This window comes from Pelobates fuscus, chromosome 2 (genome assembly GCF_036172605.1).
Source record: "Pelobates fuscus isolate aPelFus1 chromosome 2, aPelFus1.pri, whole genome shotgun sequence".
Lineage (NCBI taxonomy): Eukaryota > Metazoa > Chordata > Amphibia > Anura > Pelobatidae > Pelobates > Pelobates fuscus.
In genome coordinates this window covers 253323948-253351421 of record NC_086318.1, presented here as the reverse complement: position 1 = coordinate 253351421, position 27474 = coordinate 253323948, and positions in this window count along the sequence as shown.

The window sequence follows — 27474 nt, the reverse complement described above, 5'->3', positions numbered from 1 at the left end:
CTATACATAAGCCAGAAAAACCACCAGATCAAGTAAGAAGCTATAGGCCTATTTCCCTGCTAAATTCGGATATAAAGATATATGCTAGCATTCTAGCGAACAGGTTGCAAACCGTCTTACCTTTTATAATTCATAAAGATCAGGTTGGTTTCATAAAAGGTAGACTATCCAGTAATAGTGTGAGAAAAATAATTGATATCCTAGACAGCACTAACGATTCGGGAGTCCCATTTCTGGCCCTATCATTGGATGCAGAGAAGGCCTTTGATAGGGTCAGGTGGGACTTCCTGATAGCAGCTATGAGGGCTTTTGGTTTTGGTGGATGGCTAATGGACGCTGTAATGGCTTTATATTCTTTCCCAAGGGCTAGAACTATAGGGAGAGGTATAACATCCGACTGGTTTAAAATAAGCAACGGGACGAGACAGGGGTGCCCTCTCTCGCCGCTGCTCTACTTGCTATATATTGAACCTCTAGCCTGTGAAATTAGGGAAAACTTAAAGATTAAAGGTGTCAGAATCGGTCAGGAAGATTATAAATTATCTCTATATGCGGACGATGTCCTAATCTCCATTACAGATCGTGTACCATCATTGGATGAATTGATGAAAGTCATAATTGAATTTGGAAATTATTCCAATCTCAAGCTGAATGTAGATAAAACAACTATATTAGCAAAAAATCTAAGTAAGGAAGATAGAGGGAAGATTGGGAATAGATATGACTTCGCTTGGGCTAAGAAACATTTGCAATATTTAGGTATTAAAATTACAAGTAACCCAAATAAAATCATAGAGAACAATATTCTCCCTATGATGAAACAAATAAATAAACAACTTAAAGACTTAAGAACTGCAGAGATATCATGGATTGGGAGAATAAACTTTTGTAAAATCATATTTAATGCCCAAATGGAGCTATATATTCCGCATGATACCTCTTAAAATTCCAAAACCATGGCTCACAATGATACAGACAGCTTTTGAGAAGTTTATATGGCTGAAAAAAAAACCGAGGGTGAATAAAAAAATACTAAATATGAGTTCCAAAAAGGGTGGGTTGGGGGTCCCAGATATTTTAGAGACATATGAGACATGCGCGTTGGCTCATTTAATTATATCACTAAAAGAGAGCTCCGCAGAGGAAGCTTTGGCCAAAATAGAAGCCACAAGACTGGGATCTCCAGACGTATTAGCTATATTTTGGAGTCTACAAAAGAGAAATAATACAAACATAGGCCTAATTACGGATAATTTATTATGGCAGTGGAAAAACTGGAAAAAAAGACTTAAGATACTGGATAAAATTATCACGGATATCCCCTTCAGTATTTTGACAGTCCATATAGAAGATTTAAATATAAAAAACTGGACGGCTAATGGTATTAATAATATAGATCAAATAATGCAACAGAATCAAATTATGTCCTTTGAGGACATTAGGCAGCTATTTTCCCTTCCCTATAGAGAGAAATTTACATATTTAAGGATAAAGCATTTTTTACATAAACATAGGGCCATAGAGTCATCTGAAGGATTACATACATTCACGAATTTAATTAACTCTAAAAGTAATAAAAATTTAGTATCACATTGTGCTAAACTATATAAATTATATAAATCAAGCCCAACATTTCCAGCCCTTGTATCTTGGGAAAAAGATCTACAGGTTACTTTTACAAGAAATGAGTGGATAAATGCAAATAATGCCGTAACTAAGGCTATCCATTGTTTAAATTCATCTGAAAGTCATTATAAGATCATTAATAGATGGCATTATGTCCCCACTAAACTGGCAAAAATGTACCCATCCTCTCAATATAAGTGTTGGAGATGTGGCTTATCTAGAGCAGACTATGTCCACATCTGGTGGTCATGCCCAAACCTAAGGCAACTATGGAATAAAGTAGCAACATTTTGTCAAGAGGTGATAAAAGTAGATCTTGACTTTACCTGTAAGTCCTTCGTATTACATCTAGGTTGGCCTAGAATTTCAAGAAGCAAAAAAGATATAGTGATTCACATTCTAACGGAGACTAAAGCAACATTGGGGAGATATTGGAAATTATCTGATTCCCCCTCTTGGGACATGATAAAATTTCAGGTCCTGAACCATTGCAAAATGGAGATTGGAATCCTGAGACAAGACAACTATACTAATCCTAGAATAGAACAATGGGAGGAATGGGTAAAAAAGTTAAGCCCTACATAAGGAAAATAGTGGTATCCATTATTTGATTTTAGCACAGTATGAGTATTGGACACTACTGTTAAAAACTATGTAGCGAACAATAATTCTTAATAAAAAAATTCTTTTGAGAAGAATAAAAGATGATAAACTTACTGTGACTTATGAATATAGACAGATCAGAAAAATGTTTTAATAATTTTTCATCTTATAGAGCTAACATTGTTGATACGTCCTGGGGCTGTAATGTTTCTATATTTTGCATCTCTATATAAAGCCGTTTTCTTGGCTATTAATAACGTACATTATTAATAACGTACATTATTAATAACGTACAAGAGAAAGTAGAAGAAAAGGAAAAAGTAAAGGGGAAAATATCAAGCCCCATAGTAAGGTATTATCTATCAGGATATATAGATCTCGGCACAGTGTGACTTTATGTTTGTTTTGTTTTTATGCTAACATGGTTTATCATAGACAGTAAATAGCTATTTAAGGTTCTCTCAAGTTGAAGTAAAGATTCTAAATTTGGTATGTTGTCCAATTTATAATTAAGAGGATAATTAAGGGTAATAAACTAAAAGATTCAGTATCTTAGAGGGCTAGTACTGTCGAAACGTATTTATTGTTTTATTGTTTTATTGTCTATATTTTTTTTTTTAAATAAGTCCTGTATTGTGTACTGTCTATTGTGATACATTTTTGAAAAAAAAAAAAAGGCATATCTTCACTAGTAGTGGTATAGCAGGAGAAAGTAGGTCCCCAGCAGGATAAACAGCCTAATACACAGTGGCAGAAAAATAAAACAAACAATATAAAAACAAATAAAAGCATATAAGTCCTACTAAACCAATGCATTTTATCCTCCATAGGTTTCAGTATACCCTAATATGCCCAACACGCAGAACTTAAGATAAAAATAAAGAAAACCTAAAGGCGTATTACCGTTCCTTAGAACGGACAGATTTAACGTATAAAAAGAAAAGTACAGGACAGGCTGAGGTCAGCAATACAGAGGGTACATAAGCGGTAGGCAAGCCAAAGGGCAAGGAATAAGAAGTCAGAATAGTCAAGTAACAAGCCAAAATCAAAATAGACAAGAAAAAATATCTTAAAAGCGCTCTTGGATAACCACAATGGAAACCGCAAATTGGGAACCCCTGTCTGACAAAATATTGTGTGGAATACCATGTAATCTGACAATTTCACATATAAATATATGAACCAGCTCTTGAGAAGAAGGTAACTTTTTGAGAGGAACAAAGTGTGCCATTTTAGAAAAGCGATAAACCACCATTTTGGTAGCATATCCTTTAGAAATCGAGAGTTCCACAATGAAGTACATAGACAAATGAGGCCATGGGACACTGGGTATAGGAACTGGTTGTAATAACCCGCATGGTAATTTATGGGGAAACTTAGAAACCACACAAACAGTACAAGCCTCCACATATTCTCAGATGTCTTTTCTAAGGGAAAGCCACCAAAATGATCTGGAGACAGTGGATACAGTTGTATTAATACCCAGATGTCCAGCTGTCACATTATCGTGGAATACTCTTACTACCTCCTTTCCTTCTAGCAAAGGAATGAACAATCTATCTTGAGGTTTATCACTAGGTGCCTGAGACTGAGCCACCATGATAGCACAAAGAAGAGGAGAAGGAAAGGACAGTAGAGACAATGATACACTGAGGTGGAACAATAGGGGAGGTCTCTTTTCTTGTTCTGACTCTATGTCAAATTGCCTAATAGGGCGTCAGACTTAATGTTCTTAGGACCTGGTCTGTATGTGATGATAAAGTTAAAGCGTGACAAGAACAATGACCATATAGCTTATCTAGAAGACAGCCTTTTAGCATCTCCAATGTAAGTTTTTGTGATCAGTTATGATCAGGAGAGGATCCTTGGAACCTTCCAAAAGAGGTTGCCATTCTTTCAGAGCTAGTATAATGGCCAACAATTCTCTGTTACCAATATCATAGTTACACTCCACTGGTGACAACTTTCTAGAAAAGAACCCACAAGGATGACCCTCCCTCTGAGAAAGAACAGCCCCTACCCCTGTCTCAGGGGTGTCTACCTCTAGTATGAAGGACTTGCTAGTGTCAGGGTGTACCAATATGTCAGCAAAGGTGAATAATTTGTTGAGAAGCTCAAAAGCCTATTTAGCTTCTTTAGACCATATAGTACAGTTAACTCCCTGTCATATTGCTGATGGAGTCTATTACAGTAGAGAAACCTTTGATGAATCTCCTATAGTAATTAGCAAACCCAATAAACTTTTGAATGGCTTTCAACCCATTAGGTAATTGCCAGTGTAGAACGGCTTCTAGTTTGTGAGGGTCTATCTGAAAACCAGAGGCTGAAATATTATATCCCAAGAACTGTACATCCATCTGGTCAAATATGAATTTCTCAATTTTTCAAAATAGCCAATTTTTAAGCAAAGTTTGCAATGCTTGCTTAACATGCTGTAGCGGATTGGTACCGGGCTGTCCCACAACATGTATGAGAATAAGTGTATTTGGTCATATTGCTGGTTTAATGTGTGTGAACATGTATAGAAATCATGGTATCCGGTTATATTGACAGTTGAATGTATGTAAAGAACTGTATTCCTCTGGTTGTTCGGTAGAATCATTCAAATAAAACAAGGGAATGAAACTACCGAACAACCAGACCACCCTGTGTAAAGTGTGCCTTCAATTACCGTTTGCAACAATGTTGCAAACGGGTAATTACCTATTCATGCAGTGTGGTCTTTGTTCTCTGGGTGGCCGCCATTCGGGATGCAAACACGTGGCGGCGGCCATCTTGGACTGCCTAACAGCGGTGTTTTGCCGTCGAGTGTCTGGAACCGAAATCGGACACTTGACTAGGCAAACACCGCTGAGACCTCCAGACTCCTACTACTTCGTGGGGAAACTACCGAACGGCCCGCCGTTCGGTAGAAAGAACCCCACAAACTAGGGGATTCATCCGAATCCCCGTCAGGCCACTTAATAGTAATATTTCACCCCTTTGCATTCGCCTGTTTGTGACCGACCGCAGTGCCAGAATACATGGAACTGTTTTCGGATACTTTACCTCTGCGGTCGGTCCAAACTTCAAAGTCCCATAACTCCCGAACGCTTTATCCGAATGGGCTAATTTTAAAGTATGTTGGTCCCCCAGAATAGAGCTATCTGGGGATGTTGGATTTGTGGATGTACCCCAAGTATTTAGGGTACATCCAAAACTCGGGGAAAACTGTGTACACGATAAGGGGATTATGATGCTAGAGGAGGGGAGGAGATCTGTGGGAGGTTACTGCTTGTAGATTGGATAATGTCTTAAGTGATAGAACCTCCTCCCTTGCATGGGAGAGGGCTTTATAAGGAGCTGTGAAATAAAGCCAGTCAGTTCTACTCCTGAAACTGTGTGTCGTCCAGTTATTGGGATTGCGATGGGGATATTGCTGTATTACTCTACCTGCTGGAAACCTTGCCTGTGGACTTAACATCACCTTGTTCCTAAGCCTCACTGGGATCTCTAGTGGAGAATAGCTGTGCAAGATCGGCTCTCCGCTACATTGGTTGGCAGCGCTGGGATCCAAACTCACAGAGGAACAAGCGTAAATGGAGTACGGATGGAGATTGATTTTTCTGCGCTAAAACGCTCCACGCTAAAGGACCTCCTAGAGGCAAGGGGTATACAAGCCAGCAATAAGAAGAAAGCGGTACTTGTTACAGAACTCATGGCAGAGTACAGAATGGAGGGCGATTCAGCTCCGGCACAGAGGGAGCCGGGAGGAACACCACAAGGATCGGAATTCCAGAGGCAGGTTCAGTTCAGGCTATCCCTTTATGGGGAAAACCCCCCAGCAGAAGTTATTACCAGGACAATGTCCAAAGTACAGGAATTCGTCCTAAGGACACAGGCGACAACCGTTCCAGAACAAAGCTCTGCAAGTAGTGTGCCACAGGAAGGTAAGCCTAAAATACCGTACCAGGCTTTTAAAACATATGTGGAGGCAGAGGAAGATATAGACGCTTTCCTGCAAGACTTTGAGAGACTGTGCGCACTGCATAAAATTAACGCAGAGGACTGGGTACCTATTTTGGCCGGAAGGTTAACCGGGAGGGCAGAGACTGGGGGTGGACCCGAGCCCAAAAGAGCTCAGGGACACCAAGAAAGATTCTATGAGTCTACTCTTTGTGGACTAAAAATAAAAAACACCTTTATTATAGGGTACAAATTCCCCAAAAGAAGTAAAGGAAACTTATAAATAATGCTAACACATCTAATAAATAAGTGGGAGGTGGTAATATGTATATCAGAGAAAGGAGTGAGCAATTGAATATTATATTACACTGTCCACTGCTTGAAACCGTATAGTCAAGGGTTTCTTTTAACTATACATGTGGTTAGTGTAGAAAGTAGATAATAATCATAGCTTGAGCGATCTATAAGGCCTTTGGGAGAGATAAGAACAAAAATAGTATCTCTTATAAATAGACCTGTTAACTTAGTTACTAGTAGGATTGATACAGATAGTCATTGAAGCCTTAGACAGAGTATCAATATATATCCAAAACTAGCAAATCTTGTGTTATAGATCGCTGTTGCTTCAAAATACTGAGCTTCACCACAGTGCCTGAGACTAGCTTGTCTATGTAAGGGGTTAAATGCCCAAAACAATGGCTTAGTATATTGTTTTCAGACAAATAGTGGAGATGCTATTGCTTATATTGAAAAGCCACTGAGTTGCACTCTAGTATCTAAGAAAGGGTATCCATATATGGAGCTAAATGCCCCCAAATGGTTAATATATCGTTTATATAGATCTTAGAAAGCTCATAATGATCTATTATTCTGCAGAGCTTTAGAACTTGTGATCTCTCCAAGTGATTCAGTAGCAAAGCTTAAGAAAAACTGATATTCATGCTATTGCTTCTTATTGAAGAGCCACTAAGTTTCACTCTAGTATCTAAAAAAAGCTATCCATATAAGGAGCTAAATGCCCCCAAGTGGTTAGTATATCGCTTATATAGATCTTAGAAAACTCATACTGAAATAATGATTTCTTAGAAAAAGTCCTGTAGCACAGCCTTAAAGAGCAAGTATAACATTGTTACCCCTATTGAGAAGTTACTAGATGAAACTTCCCGGCCATTTAACTATGAGAAGCGCCAAATTGCTCTAATCTGATATCAGCATCAGTCTCCTATATTCTCATCCACCTCCCTCCACCTAGTGAACACACACAAAGTGCTGGTGATCGTTAAAAAAGCATAACCGGGAGGGCAGCAGAGGCATATCGGACTGTACCTAATGACGAAATAAGGAATTACAGTAAAGTGAAAGAAATTATACTCGCCAGGTATGCTATAACACCCGAGGCATACCGGCGGAGATTCCGGGATCTAAAGAAAGCAGAGAAGGACTCGCACGCAGAGTGGGCATGCCGATTACAGGGGGCAGCACTCGGGTGGGTGCAAGCTAGCAAGGCACGTTCTATGGAGGATGTAATACAGATGTTGCTGATGGAGCAGTTCTATGAGGGAATACCCAGTGAGGTCCAGGAATGGGTAAGAGACAGAAACCCTACTTCCCTCACAGAGGCTGCTAGAAAAGCGGATGACTACCTGGATGCACGCAGGCCACAAAAACCTGCAGCTCCAAAAGCAACCTTTAAAACATTCGGGGGAACCGCCTACACCCCAGCTCCACCGAGACCACTACCACCACCACCACCGCCCGCTGCACAGCCCCGGTTCCGACAACCCACCGCTGGCCCCTGTCATCACTGCCAGAAGTGGGGACATTATAAAAGGGAATGCCCACAGCTGCGGGACCGTTCCACCTGGATTCGTCCAGGCCCACCTCCACCCAGGGCGGCCGCAGCCCACCACTACCAGGACCTAGTTGCCACCCCGTATGGTTCCGCAGCCCCCATTACCACTGTGGAACAATGGGAGGTACTACACGAGGCATATCCTGTCCAGGCCAATGTGGACAATCTACGACACCATCGACAGACCGTATATCTGAATGGTACAGCAGTCCGGGGGTTAAGAGATTCGGGAGCCACCATCACGTTGGTACAAAGCCACCTGATTTCAGATCAGGCAAAACTAAACAAAACTGTTGCCGTCCGGGTAGCTGGGGGAGCAGTGTACCGGCTACCTACAGCAAGGGTACATTTACATTGGGGAGCGGGGGCAGGGGAAGTGGAGGTGGGGTTGATGCCGCATTTACCGGCGGAGGTTTTATTGGGGAACGATCTGGGGAGGCTCACGTCTGCTTTTGAGCCCCAGTCGCCCACCACAGGGGAGGTCAACCCTGTAGTCACCCGACAACAGGCCCACACACAGGACCACAACACACTGCCGGAGGTCCAGGTAAGCAACCCTACTCCCCCTCTAGAATGTGTCCCCTGGGCCCCCCCTAATGAATTTGTAGCGGAAGTTGCAACAGACCCCACGCTTCAGGTGTATAGGGACAAGGTTGTCACGGGTCTCCCCGGGGCGGAGGGAGAGAGGTTTATCTGGGATAAACAACTTTTGTACAGGGAAACAAACAAGCAGATTACGGGGTCAGACCCGATAGCGAGGAGACAATTAGTGGTACCGCAGCGGTACCGGGCTGAATTACTCCGGATAGCGCATGATATTCCGCTATCCGGACATCTAGGGGTTAGTCGCACCAGGTACAGACTAACCCAGAGTTTCTTCTGGCCAGGGATTAGCCAAGAAGTACGCAGGTATTGCACGACTTGCGATACCTGCCAGAGAGTGGGAAAAAGGGGAGATCGCAGGAAAGCTAAACTTCACCCCTTACCCATAATAGAGGAACCTTTTAGCCGAATAGCGGTGGATCTGATAGGCCCCCTCAATAAAGTTAGCCCGTCAGGAAAAAGGTATATTTTAACGGTAGTAGATTATGCCACCAGGTATCCAGAGGCAGTGGCTCTGACCAACATCCACGCGGAAACGGTCGCGGATGCCCTCATGCGGATATTCTCCCGGATGGGATTACCCAGGGAGATTATCTCGGATCAGGGTACCCAGTTTACCGCAGAGTTCACCCAACACCTCTGGAGGATCTGTGGCATTAAGCCTATTATCAGTGCCCCTTACCACCCCCAGACGAACGGGCTCTGCGAACGATTCAATGGCACCTTGAAGCAGATGCTCCGAACCTTCGCAGAGACCCACAAGGACTGGGAACGATTCCTGCCGCACCTCCTATTCGCATACCGGGAGGTGCCGCAGGAATCCACAGGGTTCTCCCCGTTTGAATTATTGTTTGGGAGGAGGGTCCGAGGCCCATTAGATCTTATTAGAGAGCATTGGGAGGGAGACCGGAGCACAGATGGCACCCCCATCATACCATATGTGTTGGCCTTTCGGGACCGCCTAGAGGCGCTGACCAAGACGGTAAGGGAAAACCTTCAGGAGGCCCAGACCCGCCAGCGCACATGGTATGATCGGGGGGCCAGGGACCGTAGCTTTCAGGTCGGGCAGAAAGTACTAATTTTAAAACCTGTCCGACATGATAAGCTACAGGCCGCCTGGCAGGGCCCATATAAGGTGGTGGAGCAAAGATGTGACACCACCTATATTATCGGCCCCTGCACAGGGACTGGGGGGCGACGCATGCTCCATGTGAACATGCTGAAACCCTACCACGAGCGTACTGAGGAGGTAACCGCCATATGTGCCCCTAACACGGAAGAGTTTGACAGCTTACCCCTCCCCGATTTGCTGGGGGATGGGCAGTTGTCCGGGGATTTAGGGGAGGTTGCGCTGGGAGATCGGCTGAGCCCACAGGAGCGGATCGAGGTACAGCAACTATTAGAAGAGAAACGCAACACGTTCTCTAATGTACCTGGATACATGCCTCTGGCAACTCACCGGGTCGAGACCCCAGGGAAACTACCCATGCGCCAGACGCCATACCGCATCCCAAAAGCGGTACGGGCAAACATGCGTAAGGAGATCGACGAAATGCTCCAACTGGGGGTGATTGAACCCTCAGACAGTCCTTGGGCATCTCCTGTAGTCCTCGTACCAAAGCGAGACGGTACGACCCGCTTCTGCGTGGACTATAGGAGATTGAACGAGAAGACTGTATCCGACGCCTATCCGATGCCCCGGATAGACGAGTTACTGGACAGAATGGCCAGGGGTCAATACCTCACCACTATTGACTTGTGTAAAGGGTATTGGCAAATCCCCCTGGCCCCAGACGCCATCCCGAAGTCGGCCTTTGTCACCCCATTTGGCTTGTACCAGTTTAAGGTCATGCCATTTGGGATGAAAAACGCCCCAGCCACCTTCCAAAGGATGGTGGATCGACTCCTGGATGGATTTCAGGACTATACCTGTGCCTACCTGGACGATATTGCCATTTTTAGCAATACGTGGCAGGAACATTTAGCTCACATAGGAGCTGTGCTAGATAGGATAAGGGAAGCAGGTTTGACCTTGAAGCCGGCCAAGTGTAGTATCGGAATGGCTGAGGTACAATACCTGGGACATAGAGTAGGGTGCGGTAAACAGAAACCCGAACCCGCCAAAGTAGAGGCTGTAGCCCAGTGGCCCACCCCTAGGACTAAGACCCAGGTTTTAGCGTTTCTAGGGACAGCAGGGTATTACAGGAAGTTTGTTCCCAATTATAGCGCCCTGGCCAAACCCCTCACTGACCTGACCCGTAAGAACCTTCCCCGCCAAGTAAACTGGACCCCGGAGTGTGAGCAGGCATTCCAACAATTGAAAAATGCACTGATAAATGCCCCTGTCTTGGCAGCTCCCAATCCAACTAAACGTTTTCTTGTTCACACAGACGCTTCTATGTTTGGATTGGGGGCAGTACTGAGTCAAGTCGGGGCCGATGGCGGAGAACATCCAGTGGCTTACATCAGTCGCAAACTGTTACCTCGAGAAGTAAGCTACGCCGCCATCGAAAAGGAATGCCTGGCTGTGGTGTGGGCCCTAAAGAAACTGCAACCCTATTTATATGGACAGCCCTTTTCCTTGCTCACGGATCACAACCCGTTAGTCTGGCTGAACCGGGTGGCTGGAGACAACGCCAGGCTGCTGCGCTGGAGTTTGGCGCTACAGCCTTTTGACTTTAATATCCAGTACCGGCCGGGTAAGCAGAATGGAAATGCTGACGGGTTGTCAAGACAAACTGACTTAGAGAAATGATCCGTGAGCCCCCGGACATCCCCAAGCCGATCCGTGTTGGATCAGACTGTGTATGCCGGCTTGTGGGCAAGGGGGAGCAGTGTAGCGGATTGGTACCGGGCTGTCCCACAACATGTATGAGAATAAGTGTATTTGGTCATATTGCTGGTTTAATGTGTGTGAACATGTATAGAAATCATGGTATCCGGTTATATTGACAGTTGAATGTATGTAAAGAACTGTATTCCTCTGGTTGTTCGGTAGAATCATTCAAATAAAACAAGGGAATGAAACTACCGAACAACCAGACCACCCTGTGTAAAGTGTGCCTTCAATTACCGTTTGCAACTATGTTGCAAACGGGTAATTACCTATTCATGCAGTGTGGTCTTTGTTCTCTGGGTGGCCGCCATTCGGGATGCGAACACGTAGCGGCGGCCATCTTGGACTGCCGAACAGCGGTGTTTTGCCGTCGAGTGTCTGGAACCGAAATCGGACACTTGACTAGGCAAACACCGCTGAGACCTCCAGACTCCTACTACTTCGTGGGGAAACTACCGAACGGCCCGCCGTTCGGTAGAAAGAACCCCACAAACTAGGGGATTCATCCGAATCCCCGTCAGGCCACTTAACAGTAATATTTCACCCCTTTGCATTCGCCTGTTTGTGACCGACCGCAGGGCCAGAATACATGGAACTGTTTTCGGATACTTTACCTCTGCGGTCGGTCCAAACTTCAAAGTCCCATAACTCCCGAACGCTTTATCCGAATGGGCTAATTTTAAAGTATGTTGGTCCCCCAGAATAGAGCTATATGGGGATGTTGGATTTGTGGATGTACCCCAAGTATTTAGGGTACATCCAAAACTCGGGGAAAACTGTGTACACGATAAGGGGATTATGATGCTAGAGGAGGGGAGGAGATCTGTGGGAGGTTACTGCTTGTAGATTGGATAATGTCTTAAGTGATAGAACCTCCTCCCTTGCATGGGAGAGGGCTTTATAAGGAGCTGTGAAATAAAGCCAGTCAGTTCTACTCCTGAAACTGTGTGTCGTCCAGTTATTGGGATTGCGATGGGGATATTGCTGTATTACTCTACCTGCTGGAAACCTTGCCTGTGGACTTAACATCACCTTGTTCCTGAGCCTCACTGGGATCTCTAGTGGAGAATAGCTGTGCAAGATCGGCTCTCCGCTACATTGGTTGGCAGCGCTGGGATCCAAACTCACAGAGGAACAAGCGTAAATGGAGTACGGATGGAGATTGATTTTTCTGCGCTAAAACGCTCCACGCTAAAGGACCTCCTAGAGGCAAGGGGTATACAAGCCAGCAATAAGAAGAAAGCGGTACTTGTTACAGAACTCATGGCAGAGTACAGAATGGAGGGCGATTCAGCTCCGGCACAGAGGGAGCCGGGAGGAACACCACAAGGATCGGAATTCCAGAGGCAGGTTCAGTTCAGGCTATCCCTTTATGGGGAAAACCCCCCAGCAGAAGTTATTACCAGGACAATGTCCGAAGTACAGGAATTCGTCCTAAGGACACAGGCGACAACCGTTCCAGAACAAAGCTCTGCAAGTAGTGTGCCACAGGAAGGTAAGCCTAAAACACCGTACCAGGCTTTTAAAACATATGTGGAGGCAGAGGAAGATATAGACGCTTTCCTGCAAGACTTTGAGAGACTGTGCGCACTGCATAAAATTAACGCAGAGGACTGGGTACCTATTTTGGCCGGAAGGTTAACCGGGAGGGCAGCAGAGGCATATCGGACTGTACCTAATGACGAAATAAGGAATTACAGTAAAGTGAAAGAAATTATACTCGCCAGGTATGCTATAACACCCGAGGCATACCGGCGGAGATTCCGGGATCTAAAGAAAGCAGAGAAGGACTCGCACGCAGAGTGGGCATGCCGATTACAGGGGGCAGCACTCGGGTGGGTGCAAGCTAGCAAGGCACGTTCTATGGAGGATGTAATACAGATGTTGCTGATGGAGCAGTTCTATGAGGGAATACCCAGTGAGGTCCAGGAATGGGTAAGAGACAGAAACCCTACTTCCCTCACAGAGGCTGCTAGAAAAGCGGATGACTACCTGGATGCACGCAGGCCACAAAAACCTGCAGCTCCAAAAGCAACCTTTAAAACATTCGGGGGAACCGCCTACACCCCAGCTCCACCGAGACCACTACCACCACCACCACCGCCCGCTGCACAGCCCCGGTTCCGACAACCCACCGCTGGCCCCTGTCATCACTGCCAGAAGTGGGGACATTATAAAAGGGAATGCCCACAGCTGCGGGACCGTTCCACCTGGATTCGTCCAGGCCCACCTCCACCCAGGGCGGCCGCAGCCCACCACTACCAGGACCTAGTTGCCACCCCGTATGGTTCCGCAGCCCCCATTACCACTGTGGAACAATGGGAGGTACTACACGAGGCATATCCTGTCCAGGCCAATGTGGACAATCTACGACACCATCGACAGACCGTATATCTGAATGGTACAGCAGTCCGGGGGTTAAGAGATTCGGGAGCCACCATCACGTTGGTACAAAGCCACCTGATTTCAGATCAGGCAAAACTAAACAAAACTGTTGCCGTCCGGGTAGCTGGGGGAGCAGTGTACCGGCTACCTACAGCAAGGGTACATTTACATTGGGGAGCGGGGGCAGGGGAAGTGGAGGTGGGGTTGATGCCGCATTTACCGGCGGAGGTTTTATTGGGGAACGATCTGGGGAGGCTCACGTCTGCTTTTGAGCCCCAGTCGCCCACCACAGGGGAGGTCAACCCTGTAGTCACCCGACAACAGGCCCGCACACAGGACCACAACACACTGCCGGAGGTCCAGGTAAGCAACCCTACTCCCCCTCTAGAATGTGTCCCCTGGGCCCCCCCTAATGAATTTGTAGCGGAAGTTGCAACAGACCCCACGCTTCAGGTGTATAGGGACAAGGTTGTCACGGGTCTCCCCGGGGCGGAGGGAGAGAGGTTTATCTGGGATAAACAACTTTTGTACAGGGAAACAAACAAGCAGATTACGGGGTCAGACCCGATAGCGAGGAGACAATTAGTGGTACCGCAGCGGTACCGGGCTGAATTACTCCGGATAGCGCATGATATTCCGCTATCCGGACATCTAGGGGTTAGTCGCACCAGGTACAGACTAACCCAGAGTTTCTTCTGGCCAGGGATTAGCCAAGAAGTACGCAGGTATTGCACGACTTGCGATACCTGCCAGAGAGTGGGAAAAAGGGGAGATCGCAGGAAAGCTAAACTTCACCCCTTACCCATAATAGAGGAACCTTTTAGCCGAATAGCGGTGGATCTGATAGGCCCCCTCAATAAAGTTAGCCCGTCAGGAAAAAGGTATATTTTAACGGTAGTAGATTATGCCACCAGGTATCCAGAGGCAGTGGCTCTGACCAACATCCACGCGGAAACGGTCGCGGATGCCCTCATGCGGATATTCTCCCGGATGGGATTACCCAGGGAGATTATCTCGGATCAGGGTACCCAGTTTACCGCAGAGTTCACCCAACACCTCTGGAGGATCTGTGGCATTAAGCCTATTATCAGTGCCCCTTACCACCCCCAGACGAACGGGCTCTGCGAACGATTCAATGGCACCTTGAAGCAGATGCTCCGAACCTTCGCAGAGACCCACAAGGACTGGGAACGATTCCTGACGCACCTCCTATTCGCATACCGGGAGGTGCCGCAGGAATCCACAGGGTTCTCCCCGTTTGAATTATTGTTTGGGAGGAGGGTCCGAGGCCCATTAGATCTTATTAGAGAGCATTGGGAGGGAGACCGGAGCACAGATGGCACCCCCATCATACCATATGTGTTGGCCTTTCGGGACCGCCTAGAGGCGCTGACCAAGACGGTAAGGGAAAACCTTCAGGAGGCCCAGACCCGCCAGCGCACATGGTATGATCGGGGGGCCAGGGACCGTAGCTTTCAGGTCGGGCAGAAAGTACTAATTTTAAAACCTGTCCGACATGATAAGCTACAGGCCGCCTGGCAGGGCCCATATAAGGTGGTGGAGCAAAGATGTGACACCACCTATATTATCGGCCCCTGCACAGGGACTGGGGGGCGACGCATGCTCCATGTGAACATTCTGAAACCCTACCACGAGCGTACTGAGGAGGTAACCGCCATATGTGCCCCTAACACGGAAGAGTTTGACAGCTTACCCCTCCCCGATTTGCTGGGGGATGGGCAGTTGTCCGGGGATTTAGGGGAGGTTGCGCTGGGAGATCGGCTGAGCCCACAGGAGCGGATCGAGGTACAGCAACTATTAGAAGAGAAACGCGACACGTTCTCTAATGTACCTGGATACACGCCTCTGGCAACTCACCGGGTCGAGACCCCAGGGCAACTACCCATGCGCCAGACGCCATACCGCATCCCAAAAGCGGTACGGGCAAACATGCGTAAGGAGATCGACGAAATGCTCCAACTGGGGGTGATTGAACCCTCAGACAGTCCTTGGGCATCTCCTGTAGTCCTCGTACCAAAGCGAGACGGTACGACCCGCTTCTGCGTGGACTATAGGAGATTGAACGAGAAGACTGTATCCGACGCCTATCCGATGCCCCGGATAGACGAGTTACTGGACAGAATGGCCAGGGGTCAATACCTCACCACTATTGACTTGTGTAAAGGGTATTGGCAAATCCCCCTGGCCCCAGACGCCATCCCGAAGTCGGCCTTTGTCACCCCATTTGGCTTGTACCAGTTTAAGGTCATGCCATTTGGGATGAAAAACGCCCCAGCCACCTTCCAAAGGATGGTGGATCGACTCCTGGATGGATTTCAGGACTATACCTGTGCCTACCTGGACGATATTGCCATTTTTAGCAATACGTGGCAGGAACATTTAGCTCACATAGGAGCTGTGCTAGATAGGATAAGGGAAGCAGGTTTGACCTTGAAGCCGGCCAAGTGTAGTATCGGAATGGCTGAGGTACAATACCTGGGACATAGAGTAGGGTGCGGTAAACAGAAACCCGAACCCGCCAAAGTAGAGGCTGTAGCCCAGTGGCCCACCCCTAGGACTAAGACCCAGGTTTTAGCGTTTCTAGGGACAGCAGGGTATTACAGGAAGTTTGTTCCCAATTATAGCGCCCTGGCCAAACCCCTCACTGACCTGACCCGTAAGAACCTTCCCCGCCAAGTAAACTGGACCCCGGAGTGTGAGCAGGCATTCCAACAATTGAAAAATGCACTGATAAATGCCCCTGTCTTGGCAGCTCCCAATCCAACTAAACGTTTTCTTGTTCACACAGACGCTTCTATGTTTGGATTGGGGGCAGTACTGAGTCAAGTCGGGGCCGATGGCGGAGAACATCCAGTGGCTTACATCAGTCGTAAACTGTTACCTCGAGAAGTAAGCTACGCCGCCATCGAAAAGGAATGCCTGGCTGTGGTGTGGGCCCTAAAGAAACTGCAACCCTATTTATATGGACAGCCCTTTTCCTTGCTCACGGATCACAACCCGTTAGTCTGGCTGAACCGGGTGGCTGGAGACAACGCCAGGCTGCTGCGCTGGAGTTTGGCGCTACAGCCTTTTGACTTTAATATCCAGTACCGGCCGGGTAAGCAGAATGGAAATGCTGACGGGTTGTCAAGACAAACTGACTTAGAGAAATGATCCGTGAGCCCCCGGACATCCCCAAGCCGATCCGTGTTGGATCAGACTGTGTATGCCGGCTTGTGGGCAAGGGGGAGCAGTGTAGCGGATTGGTACCGGGCTGTCCCACAACATGTATGAGAATAAGTGTATTTGGTCATATTGCTGGTTTAATGTGTGTGAACATGTATAGAAATCATGGTATCCGGTTATATTGACAGTTGAATGTATGTAAAGAACTGTATTCCTCTGGTTGTTCGGTAGAATCATTCAAATAAAACAAGGGAATGAAACTACCGAACAACCAGACCACCCTGTGTAAAGTGTGCCTTCAATTACCGTTTGCAACAATGTTGGTCTTTGTTCTCTGGGTGGCCGCCATTCGGGATGCGAACACGTGGCGGCGGCCATCTTGGACTGCCGAACAGCGGTGTTTTGCCGTCGAGTGTCTGGAACCGAAATCGGACACTTGACTAGGCAAACACCGCTGAGACCTCCAGACTCCTACTACTTCGTGGGGAAACTACCGAATGGCCCGCCGTTCGGTAGAAAGAACCCCACAAACTAGGGGATTCATCCGAATCCCCGTCAGGCCACTTAACAGTAATATTTCACCCCTTTGCATTCGCCTGTTTGTGACCGACCGCAGGGCCAGAATACATGGAACTGTTTTCGGATACTTTACCTCTGCGGTCGGTCCAAACTTCAAAGTCCCATAACTCCCGAACGCTTTATCCGAATGGGCTAATTTTAAAGTATGTTGGTCCCCCAGAATAGAGCTATCTGGGGATGTTGGATTTGTGGATGTACCCCAAGTATTTAGGGTACATCCAAAACTCGGGGAAAACTGTGTACACGATAAGGGGATTATGATGCTAGAGGAGGGGAGGAGATCTGTGGGAGGTTACTGCTTGTAGATTGGATAATGTCTTAAGTGATAGAACCTCCTCCCTTGCATGGGAGAGGGCTTTATAAGGAGCTGTGAAATAAAGCCAGTCAGTTCTACTCCTGAAACTGTGTGTCGTCCAGTTATTGGGATTGCGATGGGGATATTGCTGTATTACTCTACCTGCTGGAAACCTTGCCTGTGGACTTAACATCACCTTGTTCCTGAGCCTCACTGGGATCTCTAGTGGAGAATAGCTGTGCAAGATCGGCTCTCCGCTACACATGCCTATGATGAGTCTGGAGATCGGGGGAATAAATGGAAATATCATCCAGATATACTAATACAAAGTATAAATGTAGTCCTGAAATACGGCTGGAGCATTGCATAAGCCACAGGGCATGACAAGATATTCATAGTGACCACTTCTCGTGTTAAATGCAGTTCTCCATTCATGACCCTCCTTAATCCTTACCAAATTGTAAGCACTCCTAAGGTTGAGTTTGGTAAACACCTTAGCACCCTAGAGTCTGTCAAACAATTCTGAGATAAGGGGAATGGAATAAGCATTGTTGATGGTGATCTTGTTCAATGTTCTATAATCAATACATGGTTGTAACTCTTCATCTTTCTTGGATACAAAAAAGAACGTTGCAGGTGAAGAAGATTTACGTATGTGATCTTTTTGTAGACTCTTTAATGTATTCCTCCATAATCCTACTTTCCTGGGGTGACAAGGCCTATACTGCCCGGTAACAAATCTATGGAGTAATCATAAGATCCGTGAGGAGGTAGCGTATCAGTGTGACTTTTACTAAACTCTTCTTCAACCTCCCAGTACTGCACAGGAATTTTGGTAGGCTGAGGCGTAGGAGTAGGTAGAGCAATGATACCCACTCTTTTAGTAATGGGTAACACACATCTCTCACTACATTCTTTACCCCATTTCAGTATTTCCCCCTTAGCCCAGTCAATATAAGGGTTATGCTTAACAAGCCATGGGTATCCTAGTATAATGGGACAAGAAGGGGAAGCAATTATCTGAAATGTAATGATTTCTTTATTACATAGTTACATAGTTACATAGATGAATAAAGATTTGCGTCCATCAAGTTCAGCCTTCCTCACATTTGTTTTTTGCTGTTGATCCAAAAAGAAGGCAAAAAAAACAAGTTTGAAGCACAATTTTGCAAAAAAATTCCTTCTTGACCCCAGAATGGCAGTCAGATTTATCCTTGGATCAAGTAGTTATTATCCTACATTGAAAGATTATATCCTTGAATATTCTGTTTTTGCAAGTATGCATCCAGTAGCTGTTTGAGCATCTGTATGGACTCTGATAAAACCAACTCTTCAGGCAGAGCATTCTACATCCTGATTGTTCTTACAGTAAAAAAAAACTTTCCTTTGCCTTAGACGAAATCTTCTTTCTTCCAGTCTATATGCGTGGCCTTGTGTCCTATGTAAAGTCCGGTTTGTGAATAGATTTCCACACAATGGTTTGTATTGGCCCGAATATATTTGTATAATGTTATCATATCCCCTCTCAGGCGACGTTTTTCTAAACTGAATAGGTTTAAATTTGTTAACCTTTCTTCATAGCTGATATGTTCCATTCCTTTTATTAATTTTGTAGCCCGCCGCTGCACTTTTTCTAGTGTCATAATATCCTTCTTTAGAACAGGTGCCCAAAACTGCACAGCATATTCAATATGTGGTCTTACCAGTGATTTATAAAGAGGCAAACTGATATTCTCGTCCAGAGAATGAATGCCCTTTTTCATGCATGACAATACCCTACTGGCCTTGGCCACTGCTGATTGACATTGCACATTGTTGCATAATTTGTTGTCTATAACAATTCCCAAGTCCTTTTCGTGTGTTGTTATCCTTAATTCGCTTCCATTTAGGGTATACGTTGCTTGTGTATAGTGTTGTCGCGAACCCGAAATTTTCGGTTCGCGAACGGCGAACGCGAACTTCCGCAAATGTTCGCGAACCGGCGAACCGCGCGAACCGCCATTGACTTCAATGGGCAGGCGAATTTTAAAACCAACAGGGACTCTTTCTGGCCACAATAGTGATGGAAAAGTTGTTTCAAGGGGACTAACACCTGGACTGTGGCATGCCAGAGGGGGATCCATGGCAAAACTCCCATGGAAAATTGCACAGTTGATGCAGAGTCTGCTTTTATTCCATAAAGGGCAGAAATCACCTAACATTGACACCTGTCCTCAAAGCCCAGCCCTGATACACACTGACACAGAGCAGAATAGAGACTGTTCCCCCTACATAGGGTCACTTGGCAGATATGGATTGACACCTGTCCTCAAAACCCCTGATACACACTGACACAGAGCAGAATAGGGACTGTTCCTCCTACATAGGGTCACTTGGCAGATATGGATTGACACCTGTCCTCAAAACCCCTGATACACACTGACACAGAGCAGAATAGGGACTGTTCCCCCTACATAGGGTCACTTGGCAGATATGGATTGACACCTGTCCTCAAAACCCCTGATACACACTGACACAGAGCAGAATAGGGACTGTTCCCCCTACATAGGGTCACTTGGCAGATATGGATTGACACCTATCCTAATGATCCCTGATACACACTGACACAGAGCAGAATAGAGACTGTTCCCTGTCCACAGAGACCATGATACACACTGACACAGAGCAGAATAGAGACTGTTCACCGTCCACAGAGACCATGATACACACTGACACAGAGCAGAATAGGGACTGTTCCCCCTACATAGGGTCACTTGGCAGATATGGATTGACACCTGTCCTCAAAACCCCTGATACACACTGACACAGAGCAGAATAGGGACTGTTCCCCCTACATAGGGTCACTTGGCAGATATGGATTGACACCTATCCTAATGATCCCTGATACACACTGACACAGAGCAGAATAGAGACTGTTCCCTGTCCACAGACACCATGATACACACTGACACAGAGTGTCCGCGTGAAATAGGGCCGTGAGTAATGACGTCACGGGTAGCCTGCCCATAGTATCGCATAGGGTGGAAGAGCTGATAGGACATCTGAAACGTATTGGGATGGAGATGCTTAATTGTTCTACAAAATACTTGACACCACCCCATAGTGAATCTCTGCAAACTTTAATACCATCAGAGGAGGAAGAATGTGGCAGCCCACTGGGATTATTCGAAAAATTTCAAATTGATGATTTTCCAGACCCTGGGATTGATATTAGTCCAGATTTACATCTTGTGACCCATGAGGATGTTCCAGGCACTACTTGTGAAATAAAGACAGATAATAAAGTGAATGATCCTTCTCCTTGGGACTTGCACCCTGTCGTTGAAGGTGGAGTAGGCAATGGCAAGAGCATGCTGTGGGTAGTCAGTGCAAACACTCTCTTCCCGGTGAATAATGAGGAGACTAACTATGATGACGTTATTTGCGTTGAAAGTAATGATGCCAGAGATCTTTTGAAACCATATGGAAGGAACGAATTGGTTAAAAGAAAGGCAAGAGACCACCTGCTTATAGACAAGAATATGCATAAGAGAAAGAAGAGAACAGGTGAAAAAGAGAAGCTGCAGACTGCCTATCTGCAAATAGTTGAGTTATGTCCTGAAGATGTCCGTGTTACCACAGTGCAGACTCTGTTTGAAACACTACTGAGGAGAGTCAGAGAAACCCCAGATCTTCACGTATTGGATGAGTCGGTGCGTGGAGTTGCAGAGAACGTAGAACAAGAAATATTTAACCTTTTCCTGTGTACTGACAGCAGATATACATAGGGTCACTTGGCAGATATGGATTGACACCTGTCCTCAAAACCCCTGATACACACTGACACAGAGCAGAATAGAGACTGTTCCCTGTCCACAGAGACCATGATACACACTGACACAGAGCAGAATAGGGACTGTTACCCCTACATAGGGTCACTTGGCAGATATGGATTGACAAATCCCTGACAAACAGCTACCACATGCAAGGAAGGCAGCAGGGGCGCAAATGACCCACTCCCGACGCAGGAAGGTAGTGACGACAAATAACAATACAGGACTCTTTAGAGGCCCTGTAATTGTAATCAGTCCACTTGAAATCCTTTAACTTTGATAAATTGGAGGGAAGTCTGGTGCAGAGCCACTGACCCATGCGCAGGGCCAGCCTTAGGCCTTTGGGCGCCCTGTGCAAGAAATCTTCTCCCTGTCACACCCATGTGCAAGAAATCTTCACCCTGTCACACACACAGGCAGACAGCCATACACACGCACACACACAACTGCGACTGACTAGGTTTGTCACCTCCTCAAAAGGACGCATGAGCCTACAGGCATTGCGCATGAGCGTCCAGTAACGTGGCAAAAAAATTCCCAGCTCCCCAGAGGCTGTCCTAGCACCCCGGTCATACAAATATTCATTAACAGCTTTTTCTTGTTGGAGCAGGCGGTCGAACATTAGGAGTGTTGAATTCCAACGTGTAGGGCTGTCGCAAATCAAGCGCCTCACTGGCATGTTGTTTCGCCGCTGGATATCGGCAAAGTGAGCCATGGCCGTGTAGGAACGCCTGAAATGGCCACACACCTTCCTGGCCTGCTTCAGGACGTCATGTAAGCCTGTGTACTTATGCACAAAGCGTTGTACGATCAGATTACACACATGTGCCATGCACGGCACATGTGTCAACTTGCCCAACTTCAATGCCGCTATCAAATTTTTTCCGTTGTCACACACCACTTTGCCGATATCCAGTTGCTGCGGAGTCAGCCACTTTTCCACCTGTGCGTTCAGGGCGGACAGGAGTGCTTGTCCGGTGTGACTCTCTGCTTTCAAGCAAGTCAAACCCAAGACGGCGTGACACTGCCTTATCCGGGATGTGGAATAGTACCTGGGGAGCTGGGGGGGTGCCGTTGATGTGGAGCAAGAAGCAGCGGCACAAGAGGACTCAGCCGAGGAGGTTATGGAAGAGGATGGAGTAGGAGGAGTAGAGGAGGTGGCAGCAGGACTGCCTGCAATTCGTGGCGGTGTCACCAACTCCTCTGCAATGCCACGCATTCCTTGCTTGTCAGCCGTCAGCAGGTTTACCCAATGCGCAGTGTAGGTGATATACCTGCCCTGACCATGCTTTGCAGACCAGGTATCAGTGGTCAGATGGACCCTTGCCCCAACACTGTGTGCCAGACATGCCAGTACTTCCTTTTGCACAATCGAGTACAAGTTGGGGATTGCCTTTTGTGAAAAGAAATTCCGGCCGGGTACCTTCCACTGCGGTGTCCCAATAGCTACAAATTTTTTGAACGCCTCAGACTCAACCAGATTGTATGGTAAAAGCTGGCGGGCTAATAGTTCGGACAAGCCAGCTGTCAGACGCTGGGCAAGGGGGTGACTTGGTGACATTGGCTTCTTACGCTCAAACATGTCCTTGACAGAAACACATGACTGTGGGCAGATGAGCGGGAACTGCTCAAGGCGGGAGACGGAGTGGCGGATGGTTGAGAGGGGGCAAGAAGGACAGCAGTGGTTGACGTGGCTGAAGATGCTGGACCAGGAGGAGGATGGCGGCTTAGAGTAGGCGTGCTGCTTGTACTCATGTGTTGATCCCATAGGCGTTTGTGATGTGAGATCATGTGCCTACGCAAAGCAGTTGTACCTAGGTGGGTGTTGGACCTCCCACGACTCAGTTTCCTTTGGCACAGGTTGCAAATGGCATCGTTGTTGTCAGAGGCAGACACACAAAAAAAATGCCACACTGCTGAGCTCTGCAATGACGGCATTCTGGTGGTGGACACAGCATGCGTTGATTGGCGTGCTGTCGGGCTGACCCCGGGTGCCGATGCATGATGTCTGACTGTGCCACTAGCTCCTTGCGACGACCCCCCCCTGCTTCCAACTCGTCTCCTCCTCCTCCTCTCTGTCTCCCCATCTGAACTTTTGCCCTGTTCTTCTTCTTGCCGAGCGGGCACCCACGTGACATCCATGGACGCATCGTCATCATCAACCGCTTCGCTTGTATCTGACAACTCAGAAAAGGAAGCAGCAGCGGGTACAACATCATCATCATCACACCGTACCTCCATGTGTTTAATGCTGCCTGCCTGAGACATATCCCTGTTATCTACATCCTCTAGCAATAATGGTTGCGCATCACTCATTTCTTCAAACGGGTGTGTGAATAACTCCTCTGACATACCAAGTAAAGCGGCTGTGGTGCTAGTTTTGGTGGTGGCGGCAGGCGGGTGAGTGCTATCTTGAGAGGTGCCTGAAGCTAAGCTGGAGGAGGATGGTGCGTCAAGGTTCCGAGCGGAGGCTGCACAAGATTGGGTGTCCTGTGTTAGCCAGTCAACTAAGTCCTCAGAACTTTTCAAGTTCAGGGTACGTGGCTTCTGAAAACTGGGCATTATTCTAGGGCAAAAGGGAATCACAGCACCACGACCACGACGGCCCCTGCGGGGTGGCCTGCCTCTGCCTGTCATTTTTTTGGGGATTAGTGGTACTATGCGTGCAAGCTACTGTGAGACCAGATATGATTGGCAATGTGCACTGGAACAGTTCTGCAGAGCACACGCTGAAGGAAGGACTGACAGAGCCGCTTGAAGACAAGTAACTGCTATTCAATCTATAACAGTGAAAAACAAATTTTGTTTTTAAAAGAACGCTATAGAGACACCAGATATGATTGGCAATGTGCACTGGAACAGTTCTGCAGAGCACACACTGTAGGCCTGAGACACCCGCTTGAAGACAAGTAACTGCTATTCAATCTATAACAGTGAAAAACAAATTTTGGTTTTAAAAGCACGCTATAGAGACACCAAATATGATTGGCAACTGTCAAAGCACGCTGGAACAGGTCTACAGAGCACACGCTGAAGTAGGCCTGACACCCAGACGCTTGCAGACAACTAACTGATCTTCTATTACAGTGAAAAAAAATGATTTCTTTAAAATCTAAAGCTTAACCAATTGTTAAAACAGATATGAGTGGTGGCACTGGGCAAGTAGGCACAGTATCCAATGTGAACCTCACACAGAAGCTGGCAGGCAGGCAACTGCTCTTCTATTACAGTGGAAAAAAAATATTTATTTTAAATCTAAAGCTTAACCAATTGTTAAAACAGATATGAGTGGTGGCACTGGGCTAGTGGGCACAGTATCCAATGTGAACCTCACACAGAAGCTGGCAGGCAGGCAACTGCTCTTCTATTACAGTGGAAACAAAATTTTGGTTGTAAAAGCACGCTATAGAGACACAAGATATGAGTGGCAACTGTCAAAGCACGCTGGCAGGGTTGTGCAGGGCACACGCTGAAGGAAGGCCTGACAGAGCCGCTTGAAGGACACTGACTGTCTGCTATTAGCTTACACTGGAAACCTTTTTTCTTTGTAAAAAAACGCTAAAGAGACACCAGATATGATTGGCAACTGTCAAAGCACGCTGGCACAGGTCTGCAGAGCACACGCTGAAGTAGGCCTGATACCCAGACGCTTGCAGACAACTAACTGCTCTTCTATTACAGTGAAAAAAAATGATTTATTTTAAATGTAAAGCTTAACCAATTGTTAAAACAGATATGAGTGGTGGCACTGGGCAAGTAGGCACAGTATCCAATGTGAACCTCACACAGAAGCTGGCAGGCAGGCAACTGCTCTTCTATTACAGTGGAAACAAAATTTTGGTTGTAAAAGCACGCTATAGAGACACAAGATATGAGTGGCAACTGTCAAAGCACGCTGGCAGGGTTGTGCAGGGCACACGCTGAAGGAAGGCCTGACAGAGCCGCTTGAAGGACACTGACTGTCTGCTATTAGCTTACACTGGAAACCTTTTTTCTTTGTAAAAAAACGCTAAAGAGACACCAGATATGATTGGCAACTGTCAAAGCACGCTGGCACAGGTCTGCAGAGCACACGCTGAAGTAGGCCTGATACCCAGACGCTTGCAGACAACTAACTGCTCTTCTATTACAGTGAAAAAAAAATGATTTATTTTAAATGTAAAGCTTAACCAATTGTTAAAACAGATATGAGTGGTGGCACTGGGCAAGTAGGCACAGTATCCAATGTGAACCTCACACAGAAGCTGGCAGGCAGGCAACTGCTCTTCTATTACAGTGGAAACAAAATTTTGGTTGTAAAAGCACGCTATAGAGACACAAGATATGAGTGGCAACTGTCAAAGCACGCTGGCAGGGTTGTGCAGGGCACACGCTGAAGGAAGGCCTGACAGAGCCGCTTGAAGGACACTGACTGTCTGCTATTAGCTTACACTGGAAACCTTTTTTCTTTGTAAAAGCACGCTAAAGAGACACCAGATATGATTGGCAACTGTCAAAGCACGCTGGCACAGGTCTGCAGAGCACACGCTGAAGTAGGCCTGACACCCAGATGCTTGCAGACAACTTACTGATCTTCTATTACAGTGAAAAAAAATTATTTCTTTAAAATCTAAAGCTTAACCAATTGTTAAAACAGATATGAGTGGTGGCACTGGGCAAGTAGGCACAGTATCCAATGTGAACCTCACACAGAAGCTGGCAGGCAGGCAACTGCTCTTCTATTACAGTGGAAACAAAATTTTGGTTGTAAAAGCACGCTATAGAGACACAAAATATGAGTGGCAACTGTCAAAGCACGCTGGCAGGGTTGTGCAGGGCACACGCTGAAGGAAGGCCTGACAGAGCCGCTTGAAGGACACTGACTGTCTGCTTTTAGCTTACACTGGAAACCTTTTTTCTTTGTAAAAGCACGCTAAAGAGACACCAGATATGATTGGCAACTGTCAAAGCACGCTGGCACAGGTCTGCAGAGCACACGCTGAAGTAGGCCTGACACCCAGACGCTTGCAGACAACTAACTGCTCTTCTATTACAGTGAAAAAAAATGATTTATTTTAAATGTAAAGCTTAACCAATTGTTAAAACAGATATGAGTGGTGGCACTGGGCAAGTAGGCACAGTATCCAATGTGAAACTCACACAGAAGCTGGCAGGCAGGCAACTGCTCTTCTATTACAGTGGAAACAAAATTTTGGTTGTAAAAGCACGCTATAGAGACACAAGATATGAGTGGCAACTGTCAAAGTACGCTGGCAGGGTTGTGCAGGGCACACGCTGAAGGAAGGCCTGACAGAGCCACTTGAAGGACACTGACTGTCTGCTATTAGCTTACACTGGAAACCTTTTTTCTTTGTAAAAGCACGCTAAAGAGACACCAGATATGATTGGCAACTGTCAAAGCACGCTGGCACAGGTCTGCAGAGCACACGCTGAAGTAGGCCTGACACCCAGACGCTTGCAGACAACTAACTGCTCTTCTATTACAGTGAAAAAAAATGATTTATTTTAAATGTAAAGCTTAACCAATTGTTAAAACAGATATGAGTGGTGGCACTGGGCAAGTAGGCACAGTATCCAATGTGAACCTCACACAGAAGCTGGCAGGCAGGCAACTGCTCTTCTATTACAGTGGAAACAAAATTTTGGTTGTAAAAGCACGCTATAGAGACACAAGATATGAGTGGCAACTGTCAAAGTACGCTGGCAGGGTTGTGCAGGGCACACGCTGAAGGAAGGCCTGACAGAGCCACTT